At 47.2% G+C, this 18,574-nt stretch overlaps 1 protein-coding gene and 1 long non-coding RNA gene across 3 annotated transcripts in view; both read left to right on the top strand.

Moving 5' to 3' along the window:
- Positions 1–18,574, top strand: part of SHISA6 (shisa family member 6) — a 278,218-nt gene that overhangs the window by 200,016 nt on the left and 59,628 nt on the right. The window lies entirely within an intron of this gene.
- Positions 14,199–16,882, top strand: LOC140630610 (uncharacterized). The gene is made up of 2 exons (XR_012028366.1): positions 14,199–15,267; positions 15,939–16,882. It is a non-coding gene; the product is annotated as an uncharacterized lncRNA (long non-coding RNA).

The following is an 18,574-nucleotide window of genomic DNA, read 5'->3' as shown; positions in this document are numbered from 1 at the left end:
GATTTTATAAGAACCTGCGAAGCAGGAAAACACCCCCCGATGACCGTAGACAGTTGCACACAAGTGGAAATAATAAAACCCATAATCCCACAGTACAGCCTGGCTGTTGAACTGAGCACTGTGCTCAGGTCTTTCTAGTGGACCCTCAGCTCCTGCCAGCTGTCAATCACCTGCTTCTCTGCCATGAAGCTTCTAGCCCTTTGCTTCCACCTACAATCCCATCCATTTCTCTGCTGTGCCATATGTCCCCTCGATATTGGGAGATTCATAGAAGAAATCAGTTCCCCTGTCTGTTCTAGCTCCATCAAGGGCCTCTCTACAAATCTCTGCCTAATTGAGTATTCATGGTGGACAACTGAATATTTATGATGCCAAAAAAAAAAAAAACGCTCCATAGGGCCCTGTCTTCTCCCCTCGTCTGCGTGCGGTCTTTGTAATGCACGCAGCCTTCCCTGGTCTGTGGCAGCTGTCCCTTTCACTCATCCCCTATTGCAGTCTCTGTCACTCATCCCTCAGCCATGCACTCCTCCCCTGGGGCTGTTAATCCCACTCAGCAATCCTGCCTTAGTCCACAGGGAGTCTTCCAGAAGAGCCTTTTCTGAATTACACCCCCACCCGTGCAGACCACAGTCACAGCCCTTGTACTGAGGCTTGACAAGTGCAACATCCTCAACAAGACAATGAGGCGTTCATTGGGCCCGTAGCATGCGTTAAGAATTGTCATAAGTTCTTTGCAAGTCTTACCTTGAGTCAAACCAGTGGATTTCTCCAGGGTAATACCAGAACTTTCTCAGGCGTTGTCTCGTGTGTAAGATGGAAAAAATACCTGCCCATCACGTTCTTCCCTAGATGAAATAGTGAGAGGTGGTTGGCCTTGCTAATAAGCTCGTCAGTGGGCCTGGTAAGCAGCCCCCCGCCTCCCGCATTGCAGGTGTTTTGCTTTCCCTCCTCTGTCAGGGAATAAAGAAATATGAATGGCCCAGGAGTGAGCTCTGCACCCCACAGAAACAGACACCGAGGAGGAGCTGTTATTTCTGTGGCGTGCCTGTTGAGCATAGCCGACCGTGCACTAACGAGGATGGATGAGGCTGTGTGCTGGAAAGATCTGTATTCCCAGAGGACGCCGCACCAGGGATGCAAGCAGTCGCCGCAACCTTCAGACTGGACCAAGTCCCCTTGTGTAGGGCTAAAACTATCTTTGTGTCTTTTCTGTTTTTAGATTTATTTATTTTTTAGAAAAAGAGGGAGAGAGAGAATTCTTAAGCAGACTCCCCACTAAGTGTGGAGCCTTCTGCAGGGCTTGATCTCAAGACCCTAAGGTCATGACCTGAACTGAAATCAAGAGTTGGCTGCCCAACAGACTGAGCCACCCAGTTGCATCCACTGGTGAATCTGCTCCATATGTGATGCCTTTTCTTGGCCCACCCTGCTCTCCCAAGAAACAGGATGGCACAACACCACTCCTTGACTTAGCCAGGCTCCATGCACATCTACCATCTACCCTCTGGGTAGCCTTGAGCTGGTCCCCCAACTTCTCTGAGCCCTGACGTCCCACTTGACAGATAGGCATAATCCTGCCCACATTGTTGGGTTGTTGTGGGAACTCAGTGGAGTCGTGGTGCCGAAGACACCAGGCGAATACCAGGCGAATTCCAATTGTTCATCCGTCACGAAGCCTTACCCTGTCCTACATGGAATTAATCTTGTATTCCTCTGGACTGCCTCCCGAATATTAACGTGTCCTTCTCACCGCGTCTGTCCCCACCTGCCCTGGATTTTGAGGGGTTATGTGCATGTGTCCATTTGCCTGCTAAACATAATCTCAACAGGATGTGGATCTTACTCACCTCCACATTCACCCCCGTGGGTGCACAATGCCTGGCATGTGGTAGATGCTCAGTAAATGCTCAGTGAATGATGGAATGAAAGCCCTCTCTGCCTGGGCTCAGCCTGTGTGTTATCTCTTCTGTGCTACTCAGGATGTGGAGATAAGAGAGAGGGGTTTCTCTTAGGGGTCCACACAACCTAGTCTGGGGGACGGGCTCCTGTTGTACAAGCTGGTGATGCAAGTGAGACATAATGGGAGCAGGAGAGTCTGGATATGAAATACAGAGCTCAACTCGTTCCTTCTCATCATCTGCCTGCATTCAGCCACAGAACCCTTCGAGGGAACTGGACGGAGTCTTTGAAGCAATTGTTTCTTGTCTCTGAAATTGCTTCCTGGTCTTCTGGGCCAGTCTCCCCGAAATGGCTGCAGAGAGCCCCAGCTGTTTAATATCCAGCCTGCTGCTGGGAGTGATTGCTCATCAGATCCCAGAACCCGGATGAGTTCAAGAGGGACCATGGACAGCCCCGGTCCTGCAGGTCTCAGACAAATGGCTGCCCAGTGGATTGGCCAGCATTAAGCAACAAACATGATTAAAGCCCAGAAAATAGGACCCGGGAGGAGAGGATGAGCCATCTGTTTGATATATTGTGCGGGAGAACAAATAACAATGTGCAAGTCTGCGGACATTTTCTGCAAGAAGGATGGCGATGCCCAGTTCAATCAGGCCCGAAAAGGAAGCAAAGAACACCAACTGCCACACGAGGGATTTTGTCCAGACGTATTAAGGCAGAACTTGTCCACTGCCTGGCAGTTGGGGACATTTACACTCTGGGACGGTCTTCCAGAAGCAGCTTCTGGAATCCGATCTGCTCGGTAAAAACGATGGATCCAAGTCTAGCAGAGAAACCCAACAACTCTTGCACCTGGGGCTAAGAGAGAGAGAGAGAAGTTTTAAATGTCTCCCTTTGGAGTATTTCCAGGACTCTTTGACAACTCACCAGACAAGGTGTGTGAGGAAGAGGAGCCAGAGAGACCACCAAAACATCTAGGCTTGCTCAAGGCCAAGCCCCCGTCCTTGACAAGGGCTCTGCTCTGGCCCCCAGAGCGTGCTTGAGCCCTCATAGAGCTGACCAGCCCATGACTCTCTAAATCATCTGATGACAAAAAGCCATAATTAATGGATTCTCACTGCAATAACAAGAGTGCTTGCAACATAGAGGGGCTTCTTTTTTCAGCATAGAATTTTATCAGTTAATTCACAAGTGAATATCTAATGGTTTCCGTCTTCACCAGAACCCTTGGTATATCCAAAAAGCACGTGTTGCACCTGTTAAAAATAGAAATATTTATGAGTTAGAAAACATCATCTTTTGGGGCACCTAGGTGGTTTAGCAGTTGCGTGTCTGCCTTTAGCTTAGGTCGCAATCCTGAGGTTCTGGGATCAAATCCTGCATTGGCGTTCCCACAGGGAGCCTGCTTCTCCCTCTTCCTGCGACTCTGCCTCTCTCTCTTTGTCTCTCATGAATAAACAAATAAAACCTAAAAAAAAAAAATCCACCAAAAAACATCATCTTTTGATATACAGTTCGGTAGAAAACACTCTTGTTTTAAAAGGTACTTAGGATGTGTTTCATAGGGAGGTATAAGCAGTAAGACATGTAGAGATGGAAATATTTGTGGCAAAGGAAGAAGTTTTTATACTCACAGATATCTAGAAGCAGAAGGCACAGCAGGCCATGCAAGGCCATAGGGGAAGCACCAGGGCTGGTCAGGAGGCATGGGGGACCTGAGGGGAGGGGGCCCGGGGACATGGGTAAGAGTCTTTATCATAGTTTCAGCCAGAAAGGGAAGGCAGGGTAATCAGGTTTAGGACTGGCTGGTTTGAATAACCCCAGTGGGCTCTGACTCTTAGCTGGTTTCTGGTCCTTGAGTAATTAAGGCACGTGGATTGTGATCCGGGGTATAGGAGACCCACAGAGGAGATGGGGAGGAAAGGGGTGGCGGGCTTTGCTTATGAACCTGCTCAGCCAGGCTGTGAATGTGAAGAGCACCAAGAATACAGAAGATAAGAAAGTTTAGTTAGTACAACTCTACCTCTGAAAGTGAAAATAAGGACACGGTTTACAATTGTGTTGATGTTTGTGGACCACTGGAAATTAATGAGCTTTAAGAAAATGCAAAAATATATCAGGCAAAGCCATGCTAAGGAGAAAAAAAGAAAGAGACCAGTAAGTTTAGAGAAAAGCTACCACAACGACAGGGAACAGAGACTAAAGTTTGTTGGTGCCTCCTCCTCCCTCCTTTTTCTATTCTGCCCTGGGTGGGGAGGACAGAGTCCTTGGGATTCTCTGCTCTGTAAAGCATGCTCTAGAGGCTGAATGGCTTATCTAGCTATGATGCAGGCTGAGGATACTACCAGGATGGGGCTTCTCCCCACGATGGCCCAAGAGGTCCGTCTGTGTTCCAAGATCACAAATTCCAGTCTTAACCCAGCTGCCAGTGGGTGATACTCTTAGCAGTATCCACTCTCGGCCACCACCACTCTCAGTGCCAATGGTCAGACAACCCTCGATGAGGGCTTCCATTTACTTCCCACCTTTCAAAGACAACGAATAGACCTGACAATGTAGTGTCAACTACAACACCCGGCGTTAGGTATTGTGCTAGATGTTGGGGATACAGCAGTGCACGTTGGATACGTGGGTCATGCCCTTGTGTTGGGCAACGATACAGGATAAGTCAAAAAATCAATGAGTTCATTACACATTGCGTGCATGTGATGACAGGATAACAGGGACATGTGGAGGAGAATAAGGTGGAGCTCTTTGGAGGGATCACGATTGTCTTCTCCACTGGGAGAGGAGATTAGGAGCCTGAGTGAGGCATAGGAGGGGCCATCTGCATAGGTAGAATGAGACATACAAGGCCTCCAAGGAGAGGAGAACATGATTAATTCTAGGAACAGAACTCCAAGGAGGAGAACATCAAGGAATTTGGACTTTATCCCAAGGGGCAGTGGAAGAGTTTGAATCAGTGGACACAACGTGAATTAAAGTGATGTTTTTTGAAAGATCACTTTGGCAGCTCTCTGGGGACCAAATTCCAGGGAGGCGAGTTGGGGAGCAGAAAAATCCATCAATGAAGAGGCAGCTGGATGGTGAAATTGAGATTGAGTAGGGTGCCTTGGGCAGCAGGTGGAATCACAGGGTACTTTGGAGTGCCAGAACCAGCAGTGGAGTAGGGCCATGGAGGAGGAGAAGAGGGGAAAGCATTGTTGCAATCTTTCAGGCTTCCAGATTCAGATCTGGCCGGTCCCGCCATTTCTGAGATGGTAAAGAAGATGCCAGGGGTCAGTTGTTTTTGATATCATCATTCAAATAATCATTTTGGTCTCTAGTAAACAAGCTTGTCTGCAGCTCAGATCTCAGGAAGGGTGCTGTTGACATCCACAACTCGGTTTGGCCTCAAGATACCTCATTCTCCCTGCCTGGGCATCAGTGTCTTAACTTCTTGACTCAAGAGCGAGGTTTCTTAACCTTGACACTATGGACATTGTGGGGAGGGATAACTCTTGGTCATGGGAGTTTGTCCTGTGTGTTGGAGCGTTAGTGGCATCCCTGGCCCTCACCGAAGAGAGGCCAGTAGCCTTCTCTCCCCGCAGTTATGACCATCATAAATGTATCCAGTCATGACAGATGTCCCCTTGGGGACAAAGTGGATCCTGCTTCAGGGCTTCTGCTCCAGAAGCAGAGGAGCTGAGATGAGGATGTAAAAGTTCACCTAGGAAGGACAGGCCACCTGCTAGGAGCATGGGGAGCTCTCTAACCTGCCTGACTCTTGAACTGCAGCATGTTCCAGCGCTACTAGGCTGATGGCAATCCAGAGTTGGATAAAAGCCTCACTCAGCAGCAAACACACACACCGAAATAAATACAAAGCACTCATGCCAGGTGCTGCCCCACGGTTTTCTCAGGTAATCCTCTAGACCGCCCGTCCTACCTGCAGGAAAGCAGAGGCTGATACAGGCTGAGTTGCATGCCTGTGGCAGTGAGGTCACTAAGTGGCAGAGGCAGAGTTTGAACTCAGGTCTTTAGTGCCAGATCCTGTATTCTTTCTTTGGTATCACAGTTACCTTCCTTCCCTGGAGACTTGTGAAGCATCTGTGCCTGAGAGTGCCATGGCCTCAGAGAGGGGGAAGGCCAGAGCCGTGACTCTCATGTCACCAGAGACTCCTGTTCTTCTACTTTGATCCTCCAGGCCTGTGGGGACTTGTTGCTGAGAGTCCTTTGCCACCCACTGTAGAGAGCCTCTGGGTGCTGCACTTCACTGCGCACTACCACCTCCCCAACCCCCCAGGACTCCCACCAGCAGGCTCACCAATGTTCTTAGCTTAGATCTCCCACAAATGCATGGCTACATCATTAATTTTTATTTTATTTTATTTTATTTTATTTTATTTTATTTTATTTTATTTATTTATGACAGGCACACAGTGAGAGAGAGAGAGAGGCAGAGACACAGGCAGAGGGAGAAGCAGGCTCCATGCACCGGGAGCCCGAAGTGGGATTTGATCCTGGGTCTCCAGGATCGCGCCCTGGGCCAAAGGCAGGCGCTAAACTGCTGCGCCACCCAGGGATCCCTGGCTACATCATTAGTGCAGGACACCAACCTCTCAGGTGAACAAAACAAGCTTTCTTCAGACTCCTAAAGCCTGTGTCTCTTCTTAATAAGATCAAAAGCAGGCATGCTCCCCATTCTTACAGTGTCCCAACCTAGTGCAAGATTCTCAAGCATAGGGGGGATCCCTGTGTGGCTCAGTGGTTTAGCCCCTGCCTTTGGCCCAGGGCATGATCCTGAAGTCCTGGGATCAAGTCCCATGTCGGGCTTCCTACATGGAGCCTGCTTCTCCCTCTGCCTGTGTCTCTGCCTCTCTCTCTCTGTCTCTCATGAATAAATAAATAAAAATCTTAAAAAAAAAAAGATTCCCAAGCATACTCTTCTCCCCAGATACACAGATTACCACCTCCCTGGGAATCCTGGGCCACAGTCCTAGAGGTTCTGTGTAGAGGCTCCTGGGTTCCATCCCCCCAAGGGATGTGGTGGGATGAATGGGTTTCCTCCACTCCATAACAGTGATCTTTAATCTGTCCAGCCTAGGAGCCACGTCATAGTGGCAGAGAGCTAGTCTTGAGTTCCTTGAGAATTCTATGATACTATTTAGTATTTTGCATTGTTCCCAACAGATTCCCTTGCATGCAGTCTGTAAATGTTTGTTAAATTAGTAGATGGATGGAAAGATGGAAGGATGGGTGAATACTTGGGTAGGTGGATGGATGGATGGATGGATGGATGGATGAATGGGTGGATGGATGGATAGATGGATTGATGAAACGTTGAATGGATGAATGGAAAAGAGGAGGAAGGAAAGAAGCTAAGAGTGGAGGAAGGGAGGGAAGATTAAGAGATCTTCAACTTTAGGTCACGTACTCCACTAAAGCTCACCTTCCCATTCAGAAAATTTCATATAATTCATGCAATCAAGAGTTTTTGGTTTTTGATGAAACACCAGTGGGGCAATATATAGGTTTTTTTTAAAGAAATGTATTTAGTAATCAGCATATTATATACTCCAGGTAGGATGAAGAGTGAAACAGTAAATTCAGATGCTATTCTTGTAGAGCTGGTCATAGCCATGAGTAGTCTAATGATATACCCATGATCTGTAAATCTGCCCTATGAAAATCCTAAACACAGGACACCATCATTCCCTTTTCCTAGGGATTGTTTAGGAGCAGTATCCCAGCCAGAACAGCCCATGAGGACCTTGACGGATATCAAGCATATAGCAAACACTCAAGAAATAATAGCTGTCATTCTTCATGCCACTAAATGACTCCTTTAAATAGTGCAAACCCTTCACGAATCTTTTAAAGGGGTTTTATTTAAAAAAAAAAACACACACACAGAACATAAAGAAAACAAAATTGCCTCAAATCCCACCATTTATGATGATTACAGAAAGGAGTAGGAATGGCGGCCTCTTCTCCATGCCAACCCCCCATGACTTAGGTGCCTTTTACAGAATCTTTTCCAGCATTTTGCTGTGCTTTATTGCATGCCTACTTGAGTATATACATACATATCTTTTTTCTTTTAAGTGGGCTCCACGCTGGGTGTGGAGCCCAATGTGGGGCTTGAACTCACGACCCTGAGATCAAAACCTGAGCTGAGATTAAGTCGGATGCTCAACCAACTGAGCCATGATTTCCATAATGGTCTGGGACTTGCTTCACTTGATCCTATGACATGGAGAATGTTCTTTTTCAGCTCACTCAGATCTACCATTTTCTTATTTTAATAACTGCATAGTACTTCATGGTACAAATGTGCCATCATTTATTCAACCAGCTGATGGACATTTAGGTTGTAGCCTTATGCACTTTTGGCATAAGGATGGGGAAAATCTTTGGCTTGTACGTTCTGTACATATACATGCGTCGGGCACCTATAAAGTGATATAATTAAAGATGGTGCAAAGGGTTTTCTTTACATTTATATTACACTCAAAGCCATGTGATCTATAGATTTTATGGGGTTCACCTCCTATTTGGAGGAACTATCATCATTAATATCATGCTTGGCCCAACTCCCACACCCACCTAGCCCATCCCTCAAGAGAACATGTTTCTCACAGATTTGGGGGCCAGGGCACAAAGACTCCATTTCCCATCCTGCTGGAGTGAGCTTCCAGTCTTATCACTCAGGAAAGGTATGGTACCTCCCCCTGGTCATAGTTTGTTCCCTGGAGAAGAAAGCCAAGGAACCCAGAAGGCTCAATGTCCCATAGTTGGGGAAGGAATGCTAACAACCAGACCCACAAGGAACCAGCTTGACTGTTGTGCAGGTCGTCTGTTTGAAGGAATCCAAAAGCCACTGCTTGGTGTTTTCTATTTTTCTAACATACTTTCCACTGTCCTTGTTATTCACCAAAAAGACTGAACCTCTCAGACCATCTCTCATAGTCTTCATCCATTTGGCCTCCAACTGTTCCCAATTCATCTCCTGCAAGATCTGGCCCAATAGTCCACTCCCCATCTTCCCAACACAGAGTTCTTCCCACGTCCAGCTGCCTGACCCCAGCAGGCATTTGGGTCTTACTTAGCACAGGAAGACAGTACAATTGTGTCTGTCTTTTAAATTATTTTAATATTTATTGTGTCTCTCATATTCAGCCTTGCATTGCTGCTGTTCACACAGATATATATACATATGTATATATATGGCATATGTCCTATGTTAAATTATCAGGTCCTGGAGGACAAGAATAAGGCCCCATAAAGCATTTTTTACTATCTACTGTCTCCTACATGTAATAAGCACCTAATGCATATTTTTAAACATTGCACTAAGTTAAGGACATGATTTACAGCTGCAATGTTTACTTTTTGAGGAGTGTTTTCTGGTTTCCCCAAATCAGTATCTAGTTGACAGGCCTTCTGCATTGTGCAGAAGAGATGATAAGAGCAGGCAGGCTTCCTAAGACATGCCACTCAGTCTTCTCAGCCTCCAGTATGGGCAGTGCTGCTGTAGGGATGGGGGGGAAGAGCAGGTATGGTATCCAGCTAAGGGGAGGGAAGGGGCATTTTGTGGGATCCAGGAAGTCGACATATGGGCGGGATGCAGAAACCCATCACTTGGACCTGGCCAGCAATTTTCTCAGCTTCCCAGCTGAGCTGTCCTAGCCACCTGCCCCCAGGGGATCTGGAAGCTTCTCTGTGATGCTGGAGTCACACCCGCCCTGGCTTCTCCTGGTTCAGCCCCATTGCCTAGGCACCCCCAGAGCCAGCATACTCTCTCTTCTCTGCCCGAGTCCTGGGCCCCTGCTCTGATGCTGAGCTTCATGCTGGGTCATGCAGCCATGATTATCTGAAGGCAGCCCCGTGTCTCTACAGTTCCCACAACCACTCCTGGGCCTGGCATCCCATGCAAACGTGATCTCCACACCTCCTCTCTGAGAAGAGAGCGTTCACAAAGGGTCCTGCTGTTTTGTTGCTGTCAGTTCTAATGACAGAGACCTTGCCTCCACTACCACCTCAAACCCAGCGCTTAAAAATTCGCCCCAAAAAAGGTTCTCATGAAACAGAGCTCTGGGGAACATGAGGGTCATGGAGTCAAGAATACTGATGTAGGACCCCGCACGTCCTTAAACTCCCCCAGCCAGAGAGGTCTTCATCCGAGGGGGCGATCAGGGAAGGAATCCCAGGATTTAATTCCTTTAATCAATTCAATTAAATTCCTTTAATTTAATTACATTTAATTTAATTCCCAAGTCAGGGAACTTGACGAAGGAGGAAATATTCCGGGAGGAGGGAAGTTGTCCTTTAGGTTGGTGGCAGCTCCCAGCACCCCCAAACCAGACGTACCTACCCTGAAGTGACCCACTCAGTTACAGGTATTGCCACTGTTTGGTTCCCAAGGGTCTGTAGCCACGGAGAGAGGAAACTGGATGGCCCTGTGGGCTCGGATAATCACATGGGCACCCCAGACCTGCTCACTCACCTGAGCATTTCAGCGGGACATTGCCTTCGGGTGGGAAGTCAGGCAGCCAGCTGTGCGCTGGGGCCCAGTTCTTGCCAAGGGCATGTCAAGGGCAAAGGACACACTTGGAAATGAACAGCCTGAGTTTCCGATGCCGCCTCTGCTTTATACTAGTGCTCTGTGCTTGGACAAGTCATTTCCCCGGATGCCAATGACTCGTCAATAAAATGGGCAGGACTGCACATTGGTCCCACCTGGCTCTCTAATCTCGGGACCTGCCTTTCTGCAGGACAGTCCAGTCATCAGACCCACCGGTCGGGGATACTGGTGGGGATGGATGATGGAGAGGACAGGATTTGTGTGTTAGTTCTCCTGCCCCTCTGCCCTCGTGCCCACACAGGGATATGCAGGTGGAATTCAGCTGGAAGAAAGGAAGCCACGTTAAGCTACCTGGTACTGAGCCAGAACGTCCAGGGGATCAGGACTCAGCACACTCTACCTCCATATGCACCAGAACCCTGCCGTTCACCCACCTGCCTGACTTCTTGAAAGAGTTAGCTTTTTCCTGGCTCTCATGGGGCAGTGTGATATTACTTCCCTATGGCCACTGTAACGAATTACCATAAACTTAGTGGCTTAAAACAACACAAATTATTATCTTACAGTTCTGGTTGTTCAAAGTCCACAGTAGGTCTCCATGGGCTAAAATCAAGATTCCGGCAAGGCATCAGTTCCTTTCAGAGGCTCTATGGGAACAATCCCTTCCCTTGCCTTTTCCAGCTTCCAGAAGCTGCCTGCACACCCTGACTTGTGACCAGACGACTGCAAGCTCTGTTTCATTCTCTGAGTCTGACCTTCCAGCTTCCCTGAATGAGGACCCTGTGATTAAACTGGGTCCACCTCGGGTGCCTGGAATAATCTCCCCATGTCAAAGTCCTTAATCACATCTGTGAAGTTCCTATTTGCCATGCAAGGTAATACCATATTCACGGCTGTTTGTGGGGGGGGGCATCCTTAGGGGACCACTGTGCAACCTGTCACAGGGGTGTGTTTGCACTGCATCACCCTACAGTTTACATCACGTGCTGGTATGTCAGACATCCTGACTGTACATCCTCTGACTCTTCTGAAAATTTGGAGTTAGGAGGATAAAATATAAACAGAGAGCAGGAAGCAGTTTGTTTCTTTTTTAAAAAAGGTTTTACTTCTTTATTTGAGAGAGAGGGGAAATGAGTGGGGGAGGGGCAGAGAGAAAAGCAGACTCCCTGCTGGGCAGAGAGGTGGATGTGGGACTGGATCCCAAGACCCTGAGATCATGACCTGAGCCAAAAGCAGACACTTAGCAGACTGAGCCACCCAGATGCCCCAGGAAACAGTTTCTAAATGGATGTCAGATCATGGATCCTAGGAACTTCCTGACCACTACCCTCCATAGGGGTATACTCACAGCACCCCCCATCTCCCCTGGGCTGGCCTTCTACAGCCTGGCTTGTCCCTCCTCCTGCCTGCTGACTCTTGACTCCTTTATGGAAATTAGGCATTCACCCCATCTCTCCCCCCTCGGGCTATTTTTTTCCCCTTTCCTAAAGATCCTTAAATACCTGATAAACAAAGGATCATGTCTTTGGATCCTCTTCCTGCTGAGTTTTGACAATCTTATGAGGGCACCACTGCCTAGATGTATTTGCAAGCTGTTCAGAGTTAGTTTCTGTGGGCATGATGATTTTATTCCTCTCCCCATTCATTCGTTCATTCATTCATTCAGTGTTTGTTAAGCATCTACTAAGTGCAGGTGCTACTCTTGGCCTCAGGTTGTAATGAACAATTTAGGGATGGTCTCTAGCCTCAGATGGTCACACACACACACACACACACACACACACACACACACACACATAGGTGTTTGAATTCAAATACAGACCACCCTTTCCTCAGCTTGTAGATTTCAAAGATCGCTTCTAATTTTTGTCACCTTGGCTGTGTTGTGGCAATGGTCCTCAAAGACTCCTCCGGTCCCCCTGTTATCTATTAGATGACAAAAAGATGGCAGAGGACTTTGTCATACATCAGTGAAAAGCAGCCAGAGGAAGGTGGGGCAGGAAAGGACCTGTCCCCAACGTTGGGGCAGCCAAATGTGATGCAATTCTGAGCTTCCTGCAGGACCAGAAAAGGGGGAGGACCTGGGCTCCGTCCTAGGTGGTCCTTACTTCTTGGGGGAGTGGGGATATGAAATGGATTAGGGGCCTCTTCTTGGAGCTCCTGTTGATGTAAGAGGAAAACAGTGTCCGTGTTGTGCATTGCGAGGGCTTAGTTGGGCAGAATAGGTACAGTGTAAGTGCCCGAAAGCTGGGCTTGCTTTGGATAAGCCTCCATTCAGATAATGGAGAGCCGAGTATTCACTTTTCCCACTAGACCCTCCCATGTGTGCAGCAAACATCCTTGTTCCTGTTAGATACAGCTTCTAAGACCTTTAAAGCTTTCAAAAGCTCCTTGATATTAGCAGTTGGTTTATTCTTTACCCCGAAAGCTTATGGAAGCATAAAATTTTAAAGCTCGAAGGGACCTGTGAGAACAGATGCATTATTTAATTTATATTTTTAATTTTCCCAGTTCAGCAAATCAGGGGGAGATGAGTTTACAACTCCGTTTCCCTCTGTTCCCTGGTCTGCTCCCATGCACAGCCCTCTGGCTCCCCAGGCCGGCTCTCTCCTCAAAAGCTGTTGCTTGCTTTCCTGAAACGTGTCCACAGGAGTGCCCCGGGTTCCCTGTCCTGTGTGTGATTGGAGTGCAGGGGAGTCTCTGTCTGTTCAGGTACTTTAGCTGGCTTCCAGAAGGATGGGCCACACGCAGACAGGACCCTCATATCATGTGAGTCAGGGATGGGATTCACAGGATGCAGGATGCATGCAAACACATACAGGAGAGTGGGTTACTGTGCCTGATTCTAGTAGGACAGTGAGAACTCAGGAGGGCTGCAGGCTCATTCTCGTCTCCGGAGAGGGGGGACCCCTATTACCCCAGGGTCATTCCCAGAGGAATGCTGGAATAGCACCTAGATTTGTCGGGCCAGTCCAAGCCTGATCTGCAAAAGGCAGAGCTAAAGTTCCATCATTCATCTTCCAAGGAGACGGGGCAGTGTGATATCATGAGCTGCAACCACAAACTACCCATTCCCTCCTCCCCTGAGGCTCCTGTCTGGAATGCTGGTTATTGTCATGGGAAGAGAGTAGGGTCACCCCTATGCCAGCTGTGAAGGACTTTACTATATACATGGGCCCACTGAAGTTCAGAATTTACCTGGCCCCAGTAGTCCCAGGATCCCATCCTGAGCCTGCTTGGGTTTGGGGGCTGAGAGTGCATTTGACTGTGGGAGCCAACCTTCTGGAGTCAAGAGCCAGGACTGGGCTTGGATGTCTGTCACTGCCCCCTGACTGAGTCTTGGTTCATACTTACCAGGCCAGGATGTCCTTCCTTTCCAAACCTCCCTGAGCAGGAAAGGCTGTTCCCAAGGCCCCAGTGAGCATTTTCTCCTGATGGAGATATTATAGCTTCTACCATTTCCTCTCAAGGCAACTCTTGGGGCCCCAGTGCCCCCCCACCCCTCCAGGATGAAGCAAGCTTCTGGCACGGGTAGGAGTCTCCCCTGTGGTAAGCAGAATAATGGTCCCATGGATGTCCGCATCCTAGTCTCTGAAACCTGTGCATATGGTATTTACATGACAAGGAGGATTTAAAAGATGGGAAAATTATCCTGGATTACCCAGGTGGGTTTAATGTAATCCCAAGGGTCCTTATAATCAGGAGGCAGGAGGGAGCATGTCCAATAGCAAGGTCGGGAGGTGCTAACTGGCTAGCTTTGAAGGTGTTGGGTGGGGCCCAAGCCAAGTACGGAGGCAGTCTCTTAGGGTCAGGGTACAGACTCTCCCGTAGAGCTTCCAGAAGGAACACAGCCCTGAAACATCTTGATTTAATCCAGAGAGACCCATTTCCGACTTCTGAGCTTCAGAACAATAAGGTAATAGGTTGATGTTGTTGGAAGCCACTGAGCTTGTGCTTGTTTGTTACAGCAGCAAGAGGAAACTAATACGCACACACCCCTAAGCAGGAGGAAACCAGATCAGGTGTTGAGAGTGTCCTGCCACATTTGGGTAAGGATCACCTGATCACACAGGCCTCACCCATGGGAGGTGTCCTCAGAATCTCTGGAGCTCTACCCTCCTCCTCTTGTCCCTGATGGCCCTGCAGAGCCTCGGCTCCAGATTGAGTGGTTGCTTTTTCTGCCTGGCCTCAGCACCAGACCTCCAGGCTCTGGCTGAACCTCTCCCTGTGGCCGTCAAGCCGCTGTCTGTGGTTAAAGCCTCTGTTCACACAGCTGGACCACCTCAAGGCATCTCTCTGTTCTCTGCTCAGAGTTCTGTGTTCCGAGTGGCCGATTATGAGCACCCAGCAACTAGGAGGTGAGGGTGTCTCTCGGGAGGGTTCCTTCGAGAACTCAGTCCCCAGAGGATCTGTGGAAACTTCCTTTTAAGAAGAGTGTTGCCCTCCAGGGGACCCAGAGGCCACCGCCAACGCCCTCAGTTTGGCTTCTCTTCCACAAGGATGATGACCCAGGCTCCTTAAGACCGGCCACAAGCCAGCCTTCCAATGAGCAGGCATCCCCTCCTCATTCTCCACCAACAGCAGATGAAATGAGAGGAAAATGAGTAAAAAGGCAGATCTGGGCGGGGGAGACAGCGATCCACTTCAGTAATCAGTGAAATCACAGCATGGCATTGAAGGAAGATGTGCGTGGATGGAAGGGTGGGCAGAGAACAGTCTTCTGTTTGACCGTGACAGGTGTGCAATGTCCCCTCATGCTTCTCTCTCCTGGCAGGAAGCAAATGGCACTGGGTTCCACAAGGGTGAGTGTGGTTAGGGGTTCTAACAAGGGTTAGTGCAATCAGGGGCACCTGGTGGCTTAGTCAGTGAAGCGTCTGCCTTCAGCTCAAGTCATGATCTCAGGTCCTGGGATTGAGTCCCGTGTCAGGGTCCCTGCTCAGTTGGGAGCCTGCTTCTTCCTCTCCATCTTCTGCTCCTCCTCCCTACTCATGCTCTCTCTCACTGTCTCTCTCTCTCTCTCTCTCTCAAATAAATCTTTAAAACTAAAAAGAGGGATAGCGCAGTCCTAGGGTGGTGGCACTGGCAGGGAGCTGTTGCAATCCCTGACATAGAGCGGTGAGGGGAAGGTGGGTCCCAGAAGTCAGAGAAGGTATAGGAAGGCCACCTATAGGAGCTGGAGCCCACCTGCAGTGACCCACACAGGCATAAACTGGGAGAAATATATCTCCAACTGACTATCCTGCTCTCCTCACCCATCTCCTGCTGGTGATCCCCACTGGATAGCCCAATGGAAACCAGAGTAGTGGAGGATTTGGGGTCCACAGAGGGGAGCCCCTGAGAGTGAATCTGCAGAGCTTGCAGAAGATAGCAGCATGCTTACTCTGCTCCAGCCAGATGTTCTGTTTTCTTTTCTCTCACGTGATGGCCTTCCTGTCACCTCTCATGGCTCCACTCTGGGTCTTCTCCTCGGTAGGTGGCGGGGGGAGCTTTCCCTGACCTCTGGATCTGAAGGAACAACCCCTGCACCCATGGAAGCTTCTGCATCATTTACCACAGTCTGCAATCATCCTGTGGGTTGGTCACTTCTGTGCCAAACTGGGGACTCCTCAGTGTGTTTGACCCACTGAAATGAAAGCCTGATGAGGGGACCTTTTATTTTCTCTCTCTCAGTCATACCCATAGCAACTAGCGCTAAGCCTGGCAGGTATTCCCACTCAAATACTTGCTGGATGGATCAGCAGACTGACATTTATTGAATAAATGGGTGGGAACTGTCAATAATGAATAGGACTTTATCCAGGTGATGGGCCATCATCATAGACATGTCAGGAGAGGCTGAACTTGGCCGGGTTCACCCTGGAGTCACAGGGCTGTGGTCCACTAGGCTCTCCCCTGATTCTGGGGAGCCACCTAGGCGTCCCTAAAAAATGATTTTAAAAATATTCAGAAACATATTAATATGTCATTTATTTTCACTGAAATAGAAGAGGCCATTCACTTAATAAAATATGAGATAAAGCAGATAAGCATGTCTCAGTCTGTCATCTTATTATGATGTCATCTTATTATGATGACAGACTGGGACATTTTTTAAGGCCTTGATAGGTTAAGGAAAGGAGATAAAGAGCAAATGTCACCGCTGGAAATGTCAAGGAGCAAACACATTCCACAAGAAACAGCCAAAGGAATATGAAAGGTGAGCCAGAAATGCTGTCCAGGTGCTGAAGCAAAAAGAAGCCACATATGGAGGTGGCCAGAAAACACGTATTTGGAACCTGAGTTCAAAGACTAAAAATCCACATGTCCGTAAAGGGAGTTCTTGAAGGAGAGAAAAGGAGATTCATTTGTTGTTGTTTATTACATGAGTTGAATTACAAGGATAAAATAGGAGAAAGTAAAAGAATTTCTCTGAATTTATTTTTTTAAGATTTTATTTATTAGAAAGAATTTTAAATTATTTGTTTTATTTATTTATTTTTTTATTTATTTATTAGAGAGAATTTAAAATTTTAAATATTTTATTTATATGCAAGAGAGAGCAAAAGAGCATGAAGTTGGGGAGGGACAGAGGGAAAAGTTACCGCTGAACAGGGAGCCCGATGTAGGACTCGATCCCAGGATCTGGGATCATGACCTGAGCCGAAGGCAGATGCTTCACTGACTGAGCCACTGAGGCACCCCCAAATTTCTTTGAATTTAGAGAGATGGGAATGAGTGGATGGGATGAGACCCCTCTAGGAAAATTAAGTGAAAATATGCAACACAAAGACATATACCGATGCTTTATTTTCCTTTTAGTTTGAAAATTAAAGAAAGGATTCAACAAGTGTCTAGGCAGGGGAAAAACAAAGACAAAAGAAACACAAGAAAAAAAAAGCTATCTACAAAGGATCACCAGTTAGATTTGCCACAGACATCTCCATGATGCAGATGATGTGAATTCCAGGAGAGAATAGCTACAAAGCCAAACAGAGACAGAGAGATAGAGAAAGACAAAGACAGGGAGAGACAGTCAGAGACATGAGAGAAAGAGAGAGAGAGAGGGAGAGGCCAGCCCCACACTCAGGGGAGGGAAATGTTTTGTTGCAAAAACACACCAACCCACCAAGGTATTGTTTACTTGTCCAGACAATACAGAGGCTCCCTCAGATTTGTAGAGATTCCGCAAATGCATACCTGACAACCGAAAAAAAAAAAAAAAATGAGTCATAGAGTTCCCAAGACAGGACACTGGGCTCAAGGACCCTGGATACTAGTCACAAGTCCAGATCTAAATAATGATTGTCAGTGCAGTCACAAAACAATGTAAATACGATCCTTGAAAGGAAAATAAGGGAGGGACACTGTAAGGATAATCATTGGTCAATAATCAGGGGGCTAAATATTTGAAAGCCCTTAACAGGTAAGTCTGGGAGGGAAGGGAAGGAAATGTAAATACTTGGTAACATCTTCCTCCCATATGTATATGTCATCGAGGATAGTTTTGTTATGGATTTTGATAATATAAAAGACTTGGGCTTGACAATATTTCTCAAGTCGAAAGTAATTATTATAGGATGAAAATTAACATTTTAGGGGAGAAACCAAAACATGGTCTCATAAAACTAATGCTAGGAAATAAACAATCAAGGAAACATAGAAACCAAAACCAAAAACAAAAAAGAAACAAACAAACAAAAAAACCCAAACAATAAAAAATGAAATATGCAGAAATAAGAACAAACAAATCAAATCTGAGATAAAGATAAATGGATTTAACTCCTCTGTTAAAATACAGGCTTTCAAGAAATAATGGTTCCAAAAATAAAACTTTGCTTTATGTTACCTAGAAGAAATACACCTACAGCTTAATTACTTGTAAAAAAAATTTTTTTTAAGAGCTAGACAGAAAAATACCAAGTGATACAAATAACTACAAAAATTTTTTTTTAAAGGGAGTCGTGTGTAGGATTCCAAACCACTTCTAGGGTGGACTCATTTTTTTATTGACCAAGTAAATAATCCACATGGAGAGCTAGTGGACCTCTCTCTTTGTGCACATAATAACATCACAGCAAGGGTGCCTGGGTGGCTCAATCTGTTATACGCCTGACTCTTGATTTCAGCCCA

The sequence above is a fragment of the Canis lupus genome, chromosome 3 (genome assembly GCF_048164855.1).
Source record: "Canis lupus baileyi chromosome 3, mCanLup2.hap1, whole genome shotgun sequence".
NCBI lineage: Eukaryota > Metazoa > Chordata > Mammalia > Carnivora > Canidae > Canis > Canis lupus.
The sequence above is the reverse complement of the archived record's forward strand: the minus strand, read 5'-3'. Positions and strand labels throughout refer to the sequence as shown.